Genomic DNA, 22,341 nt, shown 5'->3' with positions numbered 1-22,341 from the left:
AAGTAATATGATTATATAATAATTTTAAAAACAATCTGATTTTTTTTTTTTTTTTGCGTATCTAATGCATTTAGCCTACTTACTTTTATTTGACATTAAAACAGTTTTCCTGTTGTGATACCAAAAACCCGAATTGTACTTTTGCTTCTTTTCTTAAGAATGCATTTTACATTATGAAAGGAATTAAAGGCTACGAAGCACATTTCTGCAAATTAAAAAAAGAGAGTCCTTTTCATTTCGTTGACTATGATTATGAAGAACCTGCCGATGGCATTGCATCTTATGGTTATTTAAAAAAAAAACATGTTTCTGACATGTGACATCAACCTGCTTTTTTTAAAGTTAGTAACAGCAATAGCAGTATCATTTGTTCGCGCGACTGTCGAATTGTGAAAACAGAAATGGCTGTGCGCAAAACCACGGCGTGGTCTAAACGAGGTGCAGACGGTCGTTAGCAGAGCGAAGCAATAAGTCTCTGGAGGTGTCTCCGCTGTAAGCCACACATGGCTTCCACCGGACCTAGATAGGGAAAAGTAAAAAAAAAAACAAAAACAAAAAAACAAAAAAAAAAAAAACTTAAAAGTCAAGAACCATCAAGGAAAATTGGAAGTGGTTCGACCAAATGGACGCTATCTAAACCGTCAAGCAATGTGAGGGAGAGTGCCCTGGACGCAGCCATGATGGAGGATATGTTGTGTTATGTTAACTCTATACTCTGCTTGAAAGCTTCACTTTATTTAGTTGACCAGCTACTGGAAGCTTGCTTCTAAAACAACCAGGCCAATTTAACTGTTACACTTGTGTACAAAAATCACAATGCAACAACTGCTTTATGCAGCACAATGAGCTAGTAGCTAACAGCTAGCGGTTGTAATATTGTTTTGGTCAGTTTGTGTAATGTTTAAGATCAGGGCAGTAGAGGCTGTGCAACTATGATGATCAGCCTATAATCCCACCCACATTGATACAGCACTAAACTGCAGTGAAATGCAGTGAGTATATTAAATGCAAGCTCAGAAAAGTAAAGCGAGTACAGTTGAAGCAAGTCAAACCCTAACGAGCAATGGAAAAGGGCAGGGCCGTATCAAGACAGTGTGGTGCCCCTGGGCACTATACCTCAAAAGGCCCCCCCAAGTTCGATCACGCGCGCGCAAACACAAACACACTCCAGCATTGCAATCTTGATCAGACTGTTCATTATGCGAAATAGAGCGATATGTATCGCTATTTAGTTTTATTTATTTTTATACCGTGTATTCTCCGTGTAAATTTGTGCACCGAGACGTGACGCCCGTACCGTTTCGGTTCAATACGAATAACTTACGTGTACCGTCCCACTATTTATCTTCATTAATGTCCTCTTCCTCACCCGAGTCTTCCTCGCTCCTGTCTCCCCCAAGGACAAGGAGAATATCCTCATTTACCTGGCGGTCATCGCCGACACCCTGACTAACATTAGCAGCTGCTGCATCTCCCCCGCTAGCAGTGCCAGCGGTGTCAGACTTAGTGCTGCTGGTGTCTGCAATTCCCGTGTTCTCCCAAAAAACTAGTGATTTAACAAAAAATTTGTCGATCCCTGGAACATTTTTTATTGTAGCTAAACGTCTAGCATCCTTCTCTTTCTTTAATCTTCTTTTTGCGAAACCACTCAATTGCCGTCTGTCCATTTTGGATTTTGATTCATTTTCTGTAGTAGCCGTTAAAAAAATGACACATTTGCGCGTAATTGTTGTGGACCAACTCAACTGTGACAGATTGGGGAGGGGGGGAGTGATAGTGGTCATGTAATCTTCATTTATTTATAATTTATTATTATTATTATTATTATTATTATTATTGTTAAATTAGTGTTCATAAACAAGTTATGTATGGTCTTTCAAGAATTTCAAGTTAATAATATAACAATTTACGTAAAATATTTTTAAAGCTTGTGTCATGTGGTGCCCCCTAGTGGTTGTGAATGGTTGGTGCCCCTGGGCACTGGCCCAAGTGCCCTTATGGATAATCCGGCTCTGGAAAAGGGCCATTAGTGCTTGTCGTAATGTTGTGCAGTGTTTGGAGTGAATGAAACCGTTGTTTATATTGAAATGCTCCCTCACCTGATTATATCAAGCCCGCTTCACGGTGTGCTTCAGTGGTCCCGTTCATGGGTATATGAAATGCTGCACAACGTACAGTACATGTTCAAGCAATATTCATTTCAGATGACTGTACGCACTGTTCCTCGAGTCTACCTAATTACCTGTAATTTCTTGACACTGCTTCAGATTCCGCTCAATTTTAAACCAACTAGGTTCTGTCTGGCAGTATTGAATGCCCACCTCTGACTTTGGAGATGGCCAATCATAGTGAAGATTTTGGGGTGGCACCTGGGATGGCCAATGGAGTGAACTTTCAGACAGCACGTACTGTATGTAAAGGTCATTGAAGTCTGTACACATTTTTAAAAATGAAATCACTTATAAGCTGTACTTTTCAAATAAGCTATAGTTTTTGTTATGCAAAAAAAAAAAAATTTTTTTAAATAAATAAATAAATGTTAAAACAAAAAGATTAAAAACAAAAAGCTGCATCAATGGCATTTTTGTCTTTTCTATTTTTTCCCTCTTGTCATCTATGGCAAGGCGGGCCAAATCAAAGGTCATCACGGGCCTAATTTGGGCACCTCTGGAATAGAGGGTTATAGTTATAGTTCCCTTACAAATCAGAACACTTGACATCCCGTTTGCTATAAAAGCAGGAGTGAAAAAACACCATTACTCAGTAGGCCTATATTCTTCCTTCAAGACTTCATCTCTCCTCTAAAAGCCCTCCACTGTTTCGCCGTTGACTACGCGAGTCAGCAGGCAGGATCTTCATGACAATGAGAAGACTCTCCGCTCCCCTGCGCCGCTTGACGCTTCGCTGGTTAACGGGGTGCAGGAGTTGTGTATCCTTATAAGCAATTGTATATAGATATATTGCTATATTGTAACAATGGCTGCTCATAACGAACTGTCAAAATCCTGGCACGTGCCTAATTCAGCTCGCCTGTGCAGCAATTACATCCTCTCTATTGTGGATCACAGGGAAGAAAACGGTTATGCCCCTCTTATTCGCATCACGATAACTCGCCACTGTCTGGCTGCTCTAGCACCATGGACAGTGCCATCCCTTTACAAAACAGGGTGTTATGCTGGGTTAAGTTTTCAGAAAGAAAGTGCTGACCACAAATGCATCCAACACAGGTTGGGGCATGGTGTGTAATGGACATCCAACTTTTGACACCTGGAAACAGGGGATTCTGTTCCCCATATGTGTTAGCAAACTCAATGCCAAGTGTAAAGAGTCATAAGAGAAAGTCTCGATTACGTACGTAAACTTGGTTCCCTGAGATGAAGGGAACGAGACATTGCAAACTCTGCCCGCACTGCAAGACCCTTTTCTTTTGAGGTGCGAGCAATGAGCTCCTTGTCCTTCAGTCAGAAAATGAGGAATGGTGTTTGCACACCTGCTTTTATAGCGGACAGCTTCGTGCCTAAAAGGGAACACCATAGCCAATATTAGAATATTGCCGTTATTTTAGAGAAGTTTCAACTAGGTTGTGTGGAAGGAAACTCCCCATATGCATTATCATACGCCATGTCTCGTTCCCTTCATTTCAGGAAACCGAGGTTTCGTACATTACCGAGACGTTATAGTTGATAGTTTGCCTTAAGTTTTAATAACTCCTCAACAGGTAATTAATTGAACATAATAAGCTTCAAGAAAGTTATAAGCTATTAAAACGTTACTTTTAACATGGGGATAAGCTTATTTGAGATAACTGGCAGTAATTAAACTTTAAACGTGTAATCAGATGGATGGATGGATAGAGGTATGGATGGATAGGGTTATAAATATAGTTGACAGTGTGCTGTACGTGGCAATAACTCCTCAACAGGAAATTAATGTAACATAATATGCTAGAAAGTTATAAGCTATTAAAACGTTACTTTTAACAAGGGGATAAACTTATTTTAGATAACTGGCAGTACTTAAACTTTAAACTTATTATCAGACGGACGGACATACAGACAGACAGATAGATAGATAGATATGTTGCCATTTTTATCAGTAAAGATTCGTTAACTGTCCTTATGCGTTTATAACATTTTTATCTACTTTCAGCATTTGCTCTTGGGATGTTTACGTGCAACATGTGCACGGAGTGTGGAATACTGACGACCACTGGGATGCATCGTCTCTCTCCCGCCAGCCAATGAGAAAAGACAACAGTTCCTCTCCAGCCAATCCCTGCACGGCTGATTCGGTCCATCCAGCGAATCGGCTAACAGCTTGAAGCGCTGATGCAACTAACCTGCAACAACAGCCATGTGTCTCCTGGGTTGCAAAAAAGTGTTCTTCCTCGCAAGAATAAATGAAGTAGTCCCTGTGAAACAATACACATCTGAACGGTAGCGTGTACGTGTTATGGTATAAATATTTTATGTTTAGCTAGATATTGCGATTGTAGTAACCGTCCCAACTGTCGTGAATAAAAACTTTCATAACGCATTCTTCTCCCAAATCTCAAACCAACGTTTCCTAGTTAGGTTTTATGCCAACGCACTGCTATCACGGTTGTCGAGAAGAAAAAGTGAGACTTAGAGCTTGTATGCGTTTTCGCCGGTCCAACACGAGTGTGAAATTTATTCTAGACCAAATGCATCCATAGGGCGGAGTAATCTATAGCACAGGGGGCTGACCGCGTGACGTAGCTGGTTGCTAGGTGTGGGTGACCTGATGCGTTGACTCAATTAGTAGATTCTCAGTCATCAACTCCATCACAACAAAGCAAGACCAACATCACTTCAGTCCTAGACACACCGAAGGAGCCATGGCTTTTTAATTCAGTACAGTCCTCGATCACAAAGAAACGCCGTGCTTTGCTCTTGCAACGCACCCCAAGCCCAAAACATTTCAGCAAGAATGGAGTAAGTGCAACTTTTAAATTTGTGTGCTTTATGAGGCATTTGTTACTGGCTATTAGCTCTGTATTTTGTGGGTGTATTGGTATTGTTTAGATGTTGGTATATGTGTTGTCACTTGTAACAATGTTGTAGGCAATGTTGTATGCAGTGTGTCTTCCTTACTGTTAAAGTTTCAGAAATTAACTTTAGCTCTTTAGTTATTTTTAGTCGTTCAGGCTCATTTGATGAGCGTTATTGGATTGATCCTATAGTAATATATTTGAATTATTGTATTCGTATTTTAACATTAAAGAGGACAGATTACATTTAGTTTAGACAACCTACATTTAGACGTTGTTGTTCTTAATTTGACGTTAACAAAGACAGTTTAATGAACCCATGGTTTTTGTAATCTAATAACCTTTGGTCATTAGATGCAATGGCTGTATATTTCAACAATAGTGCAAAGGCTTCACAGCTGTCACTATGTCATTCTTTATTGAAAAAAGTTTTTGGTTGCCTATTTTTGACAGTCCACGTCTATTAATGAATAGTTTTAGCTCATGTGGCATACAGCGTACACCAATCCACCCCGAGGAAAAATGCATGAATCGTTTTAAAGGATTGGTGTTTTTGGTTTTGCATTACGTCATAGGCATAAGCCCACGTGCTTGCCGATAAATTCAACACCTTGTTCAGAGGCTTCTGCACCGAATGCACCTGCTAGATGCCTTGTATGATTGAACTATAATGGGGGGGGACACACGTTTGTTTGTTTGTTCGGTTTGTTCCTGCTGTTTGAAGGAAATAAATAAAAGTTTTGTGTCTGACCTCATTGTAAACAAACTGGACTTCTGTATAGACAAAGACTATATGAGCATTAGAAGATACCTTAGGCTGCATCAAATGCAAACAAACATTTGAATTTGTTTTTGCTTAGTTATAGAAATAAGCATTTAATGTATTAAAGCTCAAACGTCAAACAAACATTCCAAAAGTTCTTGTTATTTGTATGGTCAAAAACCATGATCTGATGAAGATTTACATTTGTGTGTGTCTTGAATATTCAGGCTGCTACTAAATTTTCCACAAGTAGAGCATTCTCCTGGTTCTGTTGGATCCCTGTAGAGCTCCCCTAAGTGGGCACATGGGACATTGATGGATGGAAGAGTGGTAGTTTTCTAAATTGGTCCCTCGCTAATCATCAATGTGTCTTCACTGATGCTGCTGTAGCAAAATGGAGGGTTACAGTCATGTTGCCCAGTTTGCACTGTATCTCTCATTGTTTAAACTCATAAAATATCAATTTATGGACAGATTGAGTTATGTTTTTTATATTTTAAGTGAGCCTGGACAAGAATGGATAAGTCCCTCCAACTTGGAGACTTTGATTTAACAGTCTTTTTGCTCCAAACTGCTTTAACAACTGAAATATCATGGTTGGTGTGATAGTATCTTCCAGGTCTTAGATATAACGATATCTCCATAGACAGTTTGAATAACACACTTTCCGTTATGACTTTCCCTCTTTTTTAGGTTTCATAATGTATACCAAGCCCTGTTTTCTGTGGCTCAACTCTCAAACTTCACTATTGTGCACAGTAAGCTTGGACATTTGAATCGTAGGACTAACAGACAGGATGATGACTATGTCAGCACCCATTTGGAAGACTCTACTCGTCTGCCAGGCAGACCCTCTCACTCTCTCTCACCCACAGGCTAACCACAGCCAATCAGAGGGGTGCAGAGGGGAGGGGCCAGAGGAGAGCCAGCACTTAATTGGTGAGTTGCAGTGAATACAGTTTTTTATTTTTCCCAGTTTCAGGTGGGCACCGCACTGCAGCACATTTCGTTCTCCTTGAACAGTGAGTAAAACTACCAACGTTGATCTGTTTTATATTTTTGTTGATAGCATGCTACTTTAATGCTACCTTTCGAATTTGGATTTTGCGAGTGCACTGAACTATGATTGGTATCTTTTAACAGGTTATAAAAATGTGTGCGACATTTAATACTGCCATTATAGTTATTTATTTTATTTAAATGATTGTGATACATTGGATCTCTAGGCCAGTGATTAACATGTTGTCCTCTGTTTTCCCTATAGGTGATGGTCTTAGTGACTGGATGACGGAAGAAGTAGATTTCTCCTCTTACCTCCCAACCCCTCACTCCTCTCCATCCCCCAATGCATCCCTTCCCCCTCGCCCCTCCAGCATGACATCCAGGTGCCCTCAGATTTGGAGGTCATGACCTCTCTACTGCAAGAGGAGCTTGCTCAACTGGAGGATTACTTCCTGTCTGAACCACTCCCAGAAAAAGCCTGCAAACTGGGCAAATGCGACAAGGGTCCAACGGCAGTTGGTCCCCCATCGTATTACCAGTTGCCTTACGCATCATATTCTACTTCAAACCAATCAGAATCCAGCCCTCTACTTGTTACCCTGGCAACTGGGGAACTAGACTTGCTGAGCTTTTGTGGGGGTCCCATTGGCCGTACCAAGATTCCTAGGCACACCCCTTACAGTTGTAGCCGCCCCAACAGCAATGTCTGCAGTCGCAAGAGAGTTTCCGATGAGGCTAGGGTAGCTGAAAGCTACGAGAGTAGCATCTGGAGTTCCAAAGGAAGTTCCTCTGGTAACTCAGCTGTTGCTCCTGATGGTAGCTACAGCTGTGTAGAAGATGAACGGGTGGTGGGCAAAGGCTACTGCCTGGGCAGTGCAGTGGAGATCAGAAGGTGCGCCATTTTGCCCAAAGAGGAGAAGAACTGCCGCTATACAGAAGAAGCCATTGGCGCAAGTAAGGTGGTTGGTGCTGGATATGGTTTTAGTGGACCCATTCAAATTCCCCACAAGAAAGATGAAATGATGATGTATGGTGTTAGAGAAGTCAATTTAAGTGGTATAGAAGGAAGCGCAGACATAGAGATGATGAGCGATGCAAAGAGTTGTGCTAGTGACATGGTGAAGGCCAGCGTCACCTGGAAGACTGAGCCCAACAAAAGCTGTTTCCTCCAAGGTACATCACAAGAAGAGGCCTACCACAGCTTTCTAGGGTCAATCAATGGCCCAGTAAAAGCAGAAAGTGCAGACATTCATCGGCAACATAACAACTTCCACTGCAGCTTTCTCGAAGGTCAAGGCCCTGAATGCTTGAGTAGTGACCGCCACGGACCTGAAGTGGGCTCTCCGTGTGCCAGAGGAGTCTGTGTGTTAAAAGATGATCCCTGCATTGCAAAACCAGAGCTAGAGGTGCCTTTTATCGAAGGGAACCAAGGTGAACGTAAACAGAAGAAAAGAGATCAGAACAAGACTGCAGCTCACAGGTAGATTATTTGTAGTTACAGTCATAATGGTTGTGAGCTCAGAAAAGTTGGTGGGGTTTTGAAACTGCTTTTAGGAAAGTTCATAATCCATAAAAAAGCTTCTGTAAATTACAATTGTCAAATTGTAAAAAGCTTACAATTGTTTTATTTCTGGCATTATGAGCCTATACTAGCAAGACTGTCCCATCCTCTCTGGGTATTGTAATCCAAATAGAACTGGCTGCTTATTTAATTTGAAAGACCATGCCTTCTATCTAGAACTGAAAATAGATAAATGCCAGTTTAACTGTCAATGATGGTTTTCACTTTCGATAATTTCACCATTATTAACAGATATCGTCAAAGAAAGCGAGCAGAGTTGGATTCATTGGAGGAACAGCTTCATGGCCTGGAGGGTAGAAACCGTGAGCTGCGGGACAAAGCAGAATCAGTGGAACGGGAGATCCAGTATGTGAAAGACCTCCTTATTGAGGTGTACAAGGCCCGCAGCCAACGGCTAAAACAGGAAACCAGCGCCTGACCAAAAGCTTGACCTCCTGCAAGTAGAATTGTTAACAGTTTGAAAGGCAATGGAATTTGAGTTGGAATGTTTTCTGACTGAATGTGTTATTTTTTTAAGATGTGGTGGAAGTTGTACTATTGCACGTAATTCAATCATTTCATTTTAGTTACAAACTGACAAAGTCCATCAACAGCTGCAGCACAGACATCCACTTTCTCAGAAACAACTCCAAATCAGTTAATGCACTGTGATTTTGTCTTGTCTTAAATGACAGCCGTGTTTATTTTACTTGGGTCTGCTTTCTTCAGGAGTGGCTAAATGAGTCATCCTCTTGTTTCAATGATCTTTAACAACAGAGCATTTACTGTTCAGGAATGACAGAAATCAACACTGAATAAATCAAGACCTTAAATGCATTATCATTTATTTAGAAAATGATGTAAGGTAATATCAAAGTGTAGCACGTGACATGCATTTATCTTAATTTATTCAATGGCTTTTTTTTTTTTAATTATTATTTATTAACAGTTTCTACATTTATAATACCAAAATAAATAATGCACAACTAATACATTTGTAGTTCCTACTATCTTTACTCTTCCATATATTAATTAAGGAATAAGCACTGATTTTAAAAGCAATCGAGTTTCAGGGGAAGCACTCCTCAAAATGAATTTCCTCAGGAATAATGAACCTGATGATATGTTTTTAAATCCCCAATTTAGAATAGTCCTGCAGCTCAGGTATACAATTTCTTTCCAAAGTCATGGAGGTATGTCAGTTTGTAACTCAATGCTGAAGACATGGCACTGCCTAATGTTATATGTGTGTTGATTTTCTGTACTTTCGTTCTTGCATGCTGAAGATTTCATGGCTCTTTAAAAAAGAATGTCTGAATGACATGTTGAACATTACTGCAAAGTCTTTCTTGCTTAAGAAGTCCTATTTTATATTCTCTTTGTTAACATGTTTCATTAGAGATGAATGAGTGGAATTTCATTCACAAACTACTGCTTGGCCCAATGTCTGTGCTGTTATTGCGATAACAATCAGGGTTTGTGATTTTATAACGCTTGTCTGATCTAATGCACAAATGTGTGTTTGGAGACAGAAAATAAATCTTTATAGTGATACAGCTTTTTTTATAATTATCATTGAAATGATTGTGGTGGCTTTAGATACCAATATCAGACTCCCAGCTTCATAGCAATATTTCATCAACAATGTAAATGTACGTTATGATTATTGCAATTGTAATCTGCACAATCCTTAACAAATGTTATGATTTTCATGTTTACAATTTAATCTGTTCCAGGTTTTTTTCCTGGCAACCTGTCTAGTGACTGATTTGCTACTTGTTCACATAGGGAGCATGCAAATAGCACAATTACAACAACAACAACAACAACAACAAAGAAATCAGCAGCAAATCAGGCTTTGATAAGTTTCTCTGTATAATTTCTTTTGAGGCATTTTTGACGAAGTGTGGTGTGTAGTAGCAATATTACATATATAATTGAATTCTTAATAAACAACCAAGATGCTGAGAGAGCTTACCATAACGACTTCAAATATGATTTTCCTTATGGCGGTAAACAATCATGTTAATGAAATATAGCTAGTCTTTTTATGTTGGGGAATGAATGTTTATTTTTTATTTTTTTCAACAATCCAAAATTGAGCCACACGATTTTAAAGGAGTTTACACCAGCTATAATACTAAGACTAGTCATTTTGTAAAAGGCATTTCGATGTATAGTCTCCGATTAATTGCTTTGTGTTTTCCTGTTACTTTTGATTCAAATAAAGTGATTTGTTTCAGCAGCAGTGCATGTCGGCGATGATGGCTTTATGTGAGGATTTTTTTAATAGTTTAATCGGTCCTTGGGTTTAACGGATAGAATTTCCCACTTGTGTGGCCTGTATGTAGTTTACAGATTTACAAGCCAATTATGTGGAGCAGAATGCTCATTTCACGATGTGTAAGGGGAAAAGTCTTAGAGAAGAATCTGGTAGCCTATTCGTTTTTATAGTGTCCGTTTTAGTTTACACAGAATAGAGCGATAATTTCATTACAACAATCAACGCAGGATAAATCAAAATTGATTTTAAATGGTTCATTGTATTCTTAAAAAATAAAAAATTCGCAAAAGCTAATAACAAAATAGGTTTTAAAAATCGCAGTGTAAAAGGTTTTATTTAACTTCAGTGATGGATTATTTCGTATTTATGTCATGTCCGGGCAGGCTATTTATATTGAACACAGAAATAGATTTGTATTGAGTTTACTGTTCAATATTTCCCTTACTTGCTCATTAATTTAACTGTTGTAAATAAAAGTAATTCAATGTAGTTGTTATGCTTGTCAATTTCTCACACATCAGACAGAACAGATAGCAATTATCGACATAAATATAACGGTCCTTATTTACTGTGGGGGGAAAAATGGGTGTATAACAAGTTTCCGCTGATTACAAATTACTTTCCATTATAGTTCCATACGGTATAGGGTCTTTTTAAATGTAAATATTTCTTATAAGTTCTAATAATTATAAGTTTTCTATAAAAATACAAATCTAATCTAATCTTCGTCGCAAACACAATTTATAATATACAAAGTTTTACTCCATAGTTAACAGTATTCGTTGTTGAGACTGTTTCGGGTCTCGTCTGTCATATCACGCACCCTAATGTTCCACTGGTAAGCTGCTCTGTAGGCTATAACTGTAATAATGAACAGATACAGATACAATCGCATTCCTCCTGAAAGCCATGCTAAATTGTTGCGGCTTTGAAATAAACGTCAGAATGCTTATCTTGTTACAAACACGTCGATAAACAAAGAGTGAAAAGTTTTAACGCTTGACTCCATTGAATCTGAATTTAACTAATATATTATTGAATATTTCTTATTTAAGTGCTAATGTAAAAGCTTGAAAGACATCAAATGACAGGGTGAGACAATTTGTGAAGAGGAGAAGGAAAAAATCAGCACGTATCCAAACCAAGGAAAGCCAGACAAATGCATATAAAATATTCATAACTTTATTTATTTAGGGATTTGTACACAGGAAATAACAAAACAGCAAAAAAAAAAAAAAAAAAAAAAAAATCTATTAAAATAATTATAACCATTTATTGAAAACCATTCCGTGATCTTCACAAGACATATTGCCGCAGGATATACGAATTGAAATTGTGGGTGAACCACAGGAAAATTAACAAATCATCGCCCAAATAATAATATATCCTAATAATATATCAGTTTGGAAACTTTTCAAATTTTTTAGATTATTTTTATTTTTATAATTATTGTAAAATAAAATAGTAACATAATAAAACAAATGCAATTTGTATTAAAATCAAACAAACAAACAAACAAACAAACAGACAGACGAGAGAAAACACTTTTTACCAAATCTAGAGAAATTTGAATATAACAGTTTGTGAATAAAAAACGCAAGCATTTGCTGAATCTCAACTAATGCTATACAATGCTATTCTACACAATAGTGGGAATGTTTTGAGTTACTGTCATTTTCTCAAAATACAGATGAGTTTCAATTTCAGATAAATTCTTTTGATCATAAATAAATATAGACAAATGAAGCTTTCCTAGCCACAGAAGCAGCCAGCAACCCTCCAGCTGGAATTGTATAAAGCTATCTATTCAGATGTACTGATATTTAATGTGAAATTACATACACACAAAACAACTCATGTTTTCTAGCTGTTTATCAGATGCTGACGTTTATGTTTTTCCTTGGACTGACCCATCCAGCTTAATGACAAGCTGTTGATAATCCCTCTGAAATAAAGAGCTTTGGGATGTGTGACAAAGTTCTGTTCCTGCATCTAGAGACCTCAGTGCCTTGAGAATGGAAATAATGTGAAAATGACAGTAAGGCATTTTTACCAACTCTGTCTTTCACATTTTTTATTTTTTTTTTTGCTCAATTGTCAAAATGATGCAATACAGCACACAATCAGATCTATGTTCATTTTGTTAAAGTGTTTGAACACAGAAAAGAACTGCATTCTCGGCACTCACAAACGGTGTATTGTTTTGTGTGAGTATAATATTTACTTGAATAATTCTTTAATAGTAAACCTTTACACACACCCTGACAAAGGCTTAAGCCGCAACGCGTAGGTTTAGATTTAATAAAGGCTTTTTAACTTTTTTCTACACAAATCGAGTGCCTTGGTATATTTTGTTTTTGTTTTTGAGCTTAATTATCCCAAGCAACCAAAGAGCACCGAGATTTTACACCCTGTGCAGCACTTCTTTTGCATTCTTTGCAGTGATGAATTCTTTAATAGTAGTTTGGTCAGTTTTGTCTGGCCCACAATGGTCTCGCATAAAAATCCCACAACTTTTTTAATTCTCTCTAAGGTTAAGAAAATATCTAAATTTGTTTCACTCTTCTATTACCGCCTGTTGTGAGTTATTTTGGCTAAACACATGTAGAGTGGCCAAAGATGATTCCCTGCATGATGGGAATCATCACAGGCAGTTTGGATGGCGCATCTGCAATGAGGAGTGCTCCATCCCCACTGATAGCAGACATGTTACCCAAGGCCCCACAACAGTGCTGTCCAATGACATTGTCTGCATCAGACAGCAGAGATACAAGGGGAGGGGCTGCTTCTATGGCAACCTCCATCCATATGTCTCCCTCACTGTAACCAAACTTTCCATTTCAAGCAGAGCAGGAATCTCCTTGCAGCCCTCCTGTGGTACCTTCCATTCCTGGTATCCTCCTCAGTTTGCCTTGAACCAATAAGGCATTTAAGTCTCCCCTTTCGCTTTCTGTTTTCTTATGCAGGTATTTACAGGAAAAATTAAGATAATTTTTTCTAATTAGATTTAGCCAGTTTCCCACAGCCCTGCAGGCGATCCTACAAACAGATGGAGCTGGATCGCACAGGTAGCTCAACAGGTCTTGGAATAGTTGTGGATCAAGGCTACAGCTTGGGTCAGAGTTTGATTCAGTGAAGACCTGCCTAACACCTGAACCCAGTTAGCCCAGCAGGCTACAGCAGGCAGCTTGGATTCCAACATCTTGGTGATGCAAGGCAAGTTGCAGTTAGGTGGTTTCCATGAGAGAAAAGAAGCAAGAGTGATGGGTGAGATAGGGATAGAAGGACAAGAAGTTCCACTGCACATCCACAGAGAATCTCACTTTGTAGCAGTACAGCCAACAGTGAACTTGCTGTCTGACCCTCTGCCTGTGGAGATGGGAGTTGTGCAGTGGAGACCTTGGGTTGATCTCCGTTTCTTCAGTTATATTCATTGCTTCTCCTTAACTCATCCAGACTGTCCAAAAGCCAGCTGATGCTGCAGCCTTGCTGAGCTGAGAGCACTTTGGCATGGCCTGCAGAGCAGCCAGAGCTCCAAACTGTCCATGAGCTACATTGTTGCTGATGTTGCTTGCTTTTGGGTTGCTCTCTCATCTGCCAGAATTTGTCAGTCTTGTTTTTGGAGAGTTGGTTTTGATCTGTTTTGTGTTTTTTAGTGATTCCATTGCACCTGATTTGCTCCACACAATGCCTAAAGTGGTTAAGATGATTCTTGTCTCTTTTATTGTCTGAGTTGTCTGTGCCATAAGGGAGAAAGTCAGTTGCCTGGGCTGCAGTGATAAGGCATGAAGCAGTGTGCTGGGGGTCAGATAGTAGCAGATGATTCAAAATACACAGTGAAAGCTCCACTAGGGTAATGGGAAGAGTTTGAATCATTTGACCAAGAAGAAGAACCAGCAGAAAAAAAATAATATATATATTTGCAATATTCCAATGGAAACATCAGCCAAAATCTTTGATTAAACAAAAAGCTTGAAAACTATAGTAGCTTTGCATATAAATCCATACCTTTACAAGGCCAGCTACAATATTTTAACTATGATATGAATGGGAAATAGACATTGTTTTTTCTAAGGGCAAATCCAGAGAAAAGGGTATGCAGAGAAGTTGACAGCTCATCATTGATAGGCTGTTTATTTCTTTGTCACTCGAGAAAAGGCCACTCTCAAGCAATGTAGTGCTGCTGCAAGTATACAATGATAAATGTACTGAAAAACCTCAGATGAGAGATTACACCTCAAATAAACACTAATATAAACATAGTGTAATTAACATCATGGTAAGTCTTTAAAGGACCTTTCACACCAAATGAGATATGAAAAAGTGAAACAAACTGCAGACAGAACATTAACACAACACATATTTTAAGATAATTAATCTGAGAGGAATTACCTCAGATATTCTGTAGAAAATCAGTGATAGAAGATATTATACATGCCCCAACCTGCAGGCATGGGGTTGTGTGCCTATGTGAAAGAGAAGTAGAGAACAGTTGGATGGGCACAGACAGACAGATGGGGGGAGGGAGAGAGGAAGAAAGAGATAGAGAGAGAATGGGGAATGACTACACTAGATTTCATCACAGTGTTTTTAAAGCCCTTCATCACAACAATGACATTAATTACTCCAGATTTAGCTCTTATTCACAGTATAAATAATGGAATTGTACCTCCTCTGTGTCTGTCAAAATATTCCCCAAAATGCTTGTAAGCCTTTCCATACTGATATTCAGATTTACCATGGAGTGTGAACAAGGTTAAGACTGCTGTTGCCAAAAGCTGTAGGAGACCACAAAATCACAACTGTAATACAAATTAAACCAGACATGCTACCATCATTGAACTTGAATTTTCCACTTTAAAAGAGAAAATCTTCATGTTAGAATACCTTACCGCTGAACGATTTAGGTCTTGACAGAGGAATACTGAGATAAAAAGCTGACAAAGATCCTCAGCTCTGGTGAGAGAAAATGTTTTTAATACAATAACAGATTAATATTTAACTTAATGCCCAGCAGCTGTTGGAATAACAACAGCCTAACCAAGAGCCTTTGTTCTGCAATTACCACTTAAATATTCTTTCACTATAAAAAAAGTAACAACAGATTTACTGAATTAATGAAAGTGAAAATAATTTCAGTGGGGAAAAAAACAATCCATACCTCTTCCCATTCATCTCCCAGTTTGGGCTCTTTTCCAGGAACATTATGAGCACGTTCATCAGATCTCCCAATACTATCTCACCCTGCGGCTCCTTTAGCAAATAACAGCCAGTCAGATATAAGAACTCTTTTCTTCTTCTTCAGATTTGTCACTTTTGAGAGAAATTATCAACAGAACATGTTATATTATATTTTATATATATATATATATATATATATATATATATATATATATATATATATATATATATAATTTTACTGTGCTTTGCATTGCTTCAAAGATCTTCCTGTTCAAATTACACAAAATCTAAAATATGCAGTTTATTTCTTTGAAACATCTTAGTCTCACTATGTCATGTGTAGATAAGAACAGACGTGAAGATGTGATCATGTTTCTAATTTTTTCTTATTGCATTAGATCTGGAATATTTAAGATTTTCTCTGTCAGGTTGAACAGCAGATGAGGCAGCTCCAACTCTTTTCCCACTCTTTCAACATCTCCAGGCTGACAGCTCTGAACAATATTCCTTAGGACTTTTAGTGGCGGTAGAACTGAAGGCATTGCTGCCCTTCCCAACCAATAGCTGGACAGATCAGTGTGTCACTGTCTTTTATACACTTATCTCATTACTTAACCATTTCAAATACTGTAGCTACTCAACATTTAACGGACCGGGTTCCCACTCCTTGTGACCAAAGTGTTGCCGTGACTTTTCCAGTTGTTTGTGATTACTTGATAAGGATTTTTTTTTAAATAATTTATGTCATTAAAGAGACTGACAGCTCTCACAAAGAGCAATTCCTAGTCAATGAAATATATTAGATCTGAGCATAACTAGAAAGTATACATTCACTATAAAATTACCATGAATTTATAATATTTAAAGGAATAGTTCAACCAAAAATTTAAATTCTCTTATCATTTACCATCCCAGATGTGTATGAAATTCTTTCTTTAGCTGAATGCAAACAAAGATTTTTAGAAGAATATCTCAGCTCTGTAGGTCCTCATCATGCAAGTAAATGGTGATCAGACATTTGCAGCTCTAAAAATCACATTAAGGATACATAGAAGTAAACCATAAAACTCCAGTGGTTAAATATATATCCTCTGAAGCAATAAAATAGATATGGGTGAGAAACATATCAAATTTAAGTCCTTTTTAACTCTAAATCTCCACTTTCACTTTTACATTTTGGTGCTTGTTTAATTAAACTTTCATCAGAAAGTTAAAGTGGATTATTGGAAAAAGGTCTTAAATATTGTTCTGTTTCTCATCCACATTTATATTGCTTCAGAAGATATGAGTTAACCACTGGAGTCACATGGATTTCTTTTATGTTTCCATTGTGTGATTTTTGGAGCTTCAAAACTCTGATCACCATTCACATGTATGGTAAGGACCTATATAGCTAGTCTAGTCTAATTTAGAGATAGTCTAAATTATTATAATCAGAGCATAGATTGATCAAGTGGAAAAACCTCACTGTCCATCCTAACAGAGGCCAGACTGTTCCATGCTTGTCCAGAGTGCGTCAGAACTTCCCACCTCGACCGAAGGGAACTCCCTCTCATAGTCTCTACTGATCTGTGGAGCTGAGAACACAGCTTTACGTGGAGCTGAGAACACCCTAAAAAACAAAAGGGAAAATGGGGGAGAGAGTCATCAGTTATTTTATACTTAGACAAGTTAATTGAGACACATATCCACATAAATGGTATATGTTAGTAGTAGCATGTGCACTCTGTACATGTTGCAAGTATGCGTTTAAACTTGACATAAAAGTGTGTTGTGTGCAATTGAATATGAATGTCTTGGATGATTCCACAAACATTTTTTAAAAGGTTTTTTGGACAAATTAGTCATTGATTTCATGATCTGATCACTCAAGATACATATGTGTAATGTATCAAGACTTTTAACTATTGTAATTATCTAAAGTCTTATAATTGATTCATTGTTTTATGCTGGTCAAAAAATAAATACACTTATTTTTCACTGTCTGAGTGACTGTTAATAAGTTGAGGTTCTCAGTTTTCCAAATTCAAATTCTAGATGGAAATACTACCTGGTAACACCGTTGTCATTTGCTTGATGCTGATTGGTTGCTGGCTGAGATGAATTTTGATACATTGAAAAGGTGCTGCCCAATGAGTGGCTAGTGGTGGGGGCCCCTACAGCAGAAGCTGTCTGACAGGGAGGCTGACTGCTGCCAGCAGTATTTCCACTCCCAAACTCCTAGTAAAACCAGACACAACAAAATGTAATTATTTCACATCCACTTACAGAAATGGATTCTGGTGCTCATTTTAGGCGATTACAACAGCTTTACATATTTAATAATATGTAAATAAATAGCAAAATTTGCACAAATCCCATCAACAACATCAGCATCACTGTAATTTATATAGATAGCTAATCTTCCTAAAAGGGGGGCCTGGGTAGCTCAGCGAGTATTGACGCTGACTACCACCCCTGGAGTCAAGAGTTTGAATCAGGGCGTGCTGAGTGACTCCAGTCAGGTCTTCTAAGCAACCAAATTGGCCCGGTTGCCAGGTAGGGTAGAGTCACATGGGGTAACCTCCTCATGGTCACTATAATGTGTGGTTCTCGTTCTCAGTAGGGCACTTGTTGAATTGTGCGTGGATGCTGTTGTGAATAGCGTGGGCCTCCACACGCGCTATATCTCCACAGTAACGCACTCAACAAGCCACGTGATAAGATGCGTGGACTGAGGGTCTCAGATGTGGTGGTGTAGTGACTCCACTCAATCCTCCGCCACCTGTATTGAGTGGAGTCACTACACCACCACGAGGACTCAGAACGCATTGGGTATTGAGCATTCCAAATTGGGGAGAAAATACAATTCTTCCTAAAAGAACAATAAATCAGACAGCAAGACATCTAAAAAACACATGTAGTGTATAACCTCTTAACACAGGAAACTAATAAAAACTAAATTCTTTGTTCAAGCCTGCTGTCACAGATAAAGTGTGAGTTTACCAGTCTGTTATTCTTCTCTGTCTCTCGAAGCTCTCTAGCTTTGCACAGTAGTTTGCCCTCTCCACTGCATGCTGTTCTCTTTTCTGCAACCTGCTGTTGTTTCAAGGCCTGCACATCCGGCCTGGGTGTTACAGTGAGGGGGTTGCTTGAACCCTCATCTGAAACCATTGTCCAAACAAACAGCATAACAGGGCAATTAGACAAATCCCAAATATGGCATTCTGAGTTGTAGGACTGTTGCAATAGTAAAAACATAACAAGGAAATTAACTTTTTTCATACATTCAACATCAAGATTTTAGGTTAAAATTTATCTTAATGTCAAAAGGAACAGTGTATTAAGTTAATTTAATTGATCAATTGTCACACATTATACATACATTTCTGCATATACATGGTGAAATTATTTATTTTTCATATATCCCAGCTAAGCTGGGGTCAGAATGCAGGGTCAGCCATGATACGGCACCCCTGGAGCAGATAGGTTCAAGGGCCTTGCTCAAGGGCCCAACAGTGGTGTCGGGGCTTGAATCCCTGACCTTCTGATCAGTAACCCAGAGCCTTAACCGCTGAGCCACCACTGCCCTAATTTGCAGTTCTTTCAAAGTAAATAGTCCTGCAGTGTAAGAAATTCATAATAAAAAAAAATCCAAAAGTCACCATTTAATTAAAAAACGCATGTATAATACATAAACAGACTATCAAGACCGCTGAGAAAATTATTGGCTGTTATCTGACACCACTTGAAGACCTGTACACTGCCAGCATAAAGAGGAGTGCAGATAAAATCATCAGTGACACATCCCACCCTGCTAATTATCTCTTTAAAAAACTCCTATCATGGGAAGCGATTACGCTCGCTGATAACAAAATGCCATCGAAACCACTAGCTATTTCTGTTATTTACCAGGCTGGCTAGGCGGCAGTCAGTTGTCACTGCCACGCTGTCCTGTCAGTAACACGCATCACTATATATATCACAATTGCTCAACTACCTTTAACACACTCTGAATTGCAGCCAGCTCAACAGGAATGAGTTAAAATTAATTGTTGTTGTAATATTATGCCACAAATGCTGTCGAATGAGCTTAACTTGTATTGAACCCAGAACATTCCTTTAAGCTTAAGTAAGTCTACCGAGATGTATAGTAAGAACAGATATTTTCATATGATGATAAAACAAAAATTAATCCTCACTCAAAACTCCAACTGCAACAAAAGGGTGATGAAGCAGGTCAGGCCATGAGAGCCTCTTCCAGCGGTCTTTCATTAACATTCCCTTCAGAAAACTCTACATTAGGAGAAGATGCAGAAAGAGCAATAAAATTAAAGTCTGGCACTTCTCCAAAAGCATCCATCAATTAATTCAGGATTATATACAAGTTCTCTAAATCAGCAGCAGAAGCAAAAACGGTTAATCTTCCCTCAGTTACATTCAATCAGACAGCAGAACAATACAAAAAACCTTCTTTGAACATTATATTTAAATCTCGAATAAAATGAAGCCTAATGAAAATGAATGTTACAAAAATCCTTTTATATTGACAATATGTTATACTTCTACATTTATGGATCAGTGTTTCAAATACTAAATACAAATCAGGCAAATCCTGTTCAAAACAGAATAAGGGATTTTCATGTGGGAAGTAAACTCAGTACCGTGCAGTATTGGCTCATGTTCTCTGGCCAATTTACTGAGTTTCTCACTATAAGATGGACCAGGTTAAAGATAGAGGTGGTGTAGAACGTAGGCGCCCCCGTGTGGAGCTCATAGAGGATGCAGCCCAGAGACCAAAGGTCAGCTGAAGGTTTCTCTTCCACCAGTTCTGGAGACATGTAAAGAGGTATTCCCTCAATGGAAGTCAACACCAATGTGGACACACTCATGGCATGAGCAAATCTGTGAAGAATCAAGAAAACATGACACCACTATGCTATTAGAGTATATTTTAACATAGAAATTGAATACCCGCACTGGCTAACACCTGCTTTAGTTGCTGTTTAAATTCAAAAAAATGACCAGGATCAATCTAATGCAAGCTGCTTTTTAGCCACCCAAAAATAAATTATTAACTAGATTTACTAAAGCACTTTGCACTTGCACATATTGGTAACACTAACCAAAAGTCACAGATCTTTACCACTCCTCCTTTTCCCAACAAGATATTTTGTGGTTTCATGTCATGTCATGGCAGAATGCGATGGGAGTGTAGATAATACAGAGCAGAGACAAGCTGGCAGGCAATTTCACACACCTACACAAACCAAACACAATGCATAAAGTGGCATGTTAGGATGTGTGTCCAAGTTAAAAGGTCTGTTTACAATAGTGCAGCTCTGAGTGACAGAAAATCCAGAATATCACCAAAGCAGAGACATTCAAGAACTTCCATCTATATATTTGAGAAAAATACATTTATTTTAAGCTACAATGCAATACAATATCGTTTTTAAATTGATACTCTGTTTCTAATAGCATTTCGACAGAGTAGAAAGATATAAGATGCGTAACAGGTCCTAGATACTGTAGTTCTAGTTCCAAATCCCATCAATAATAAATTCATCATAAAGGCTTGAATACAAATCTAATATAAAACTGAATGGTCAGTTACTGAACAAAAATGAGACATTGCTAAAACCACTGGCAAGTTTCACTGTGTATCATTTGTACCGACTCTCAGGTAAAATCCCATCATCCTGCAGGATCTGAAACAGGCCGCCCTCTGCACATTCTGTCACCACCACTACCTGCCAGAGGAATACATGCTCTAATTATCCCACCGACACCAATTCAGTTTTTCCGTTACACATTTTATGGGATGATCAATGTAACAACCACAGTTTTTTTTTGTACCAATGCCTAACATCTGAACATATACTATGTTTTGCCAAAACGAATAATTCCCTAGAGATTTGAAAGTCAAAATTGTTACCCCTGGCAGCTATATTTCATTTCAAACAGCCGTTATACTGGAAGCACCAGGTATTAGAACATCAAAGCAGCAGTTGAAAATGTAAAAAGACTTGAGAGTTGGTCGTGACAGTCATACCTCCCTCTCTGTCTCAAAGCTGGCTAAAAGCAGAACTATGTTGGGATGTTTGAGCCCCCTCATGATGTCAGTCTCTCTTTTCAAACTGTGCAGGTTCTTCTCTGAGCGCCCAACATTGGGAATGAACTTCAGAGCCACAACCTAGAAAAAAAGTTATGTCTATGTTACTCAGACAGAGAGGGCTTCTGTCTCTAGCAAGATGAATTGTTGAATAACATCCCAGCCTGAGGGGGCTGCACAAACACAGGCAGCACTCACCTGGCCGCTAAACTTCCTCCTTACTTTATAAACTCATCCGAAAGACCCTTCCCCGATAACCTCTAAAATATGATATTGATCCATTATCATCTACAAAGCCTTGCCTTGACCCAAAGGAATGGTACAGTGACTTTTCAGGTGAACTTGTCAAATGAAGTCAGTCTTTTTAAAAATGGATGTGTACGGAAGGATATAGTTTACCCTGTTTTATCCTCATGACTTTTTTGTTTCTAATTCATGTCACTGG

General features: G+C 38.4%; 2 pseudogenes; one reads left to right on the top strand and one right to left on the bottom strand.

Moving 5' to 3' along the window:
• The first annotated feature begins 4,803 nt into the window (after positions 1–4,803).
• Positions 4,804–10,904, top strand: LOC127634675 (uncharacterized; annotated as a pseudogene).
• A 1,119-nt stretch (positions 10,905–12,023) lies between these two features.
• On the bottom strand, positions 12,024–22,178 carry LOC127641039 (uncharacterized; annotated as a pseudogene).
• Positions 22,179–22,341: the final 163 nt, after the last annotated feature.

The sequence above is a fragment of the Xyrauchen texanus genome, chromosome 4 (assembly GCF_025860055.1).
Source record: "Xyrauchen texanus isolate HMW12.3.18 chromosome 4, RBS_HiC_50CHRs, whole genome shotgun sequence".
Taxonomy (NCBI): Eukaryota; Metazoa; Chordata; class Actinopteri; order Cypriniformes; family Catostomidae; genus Xyrauchen; species Xyrauchen texanus.
Note: the sequence above shows the minus strand (reverse complement) of the source record. Positions and strands in the feature narration are given on the sequence as shown.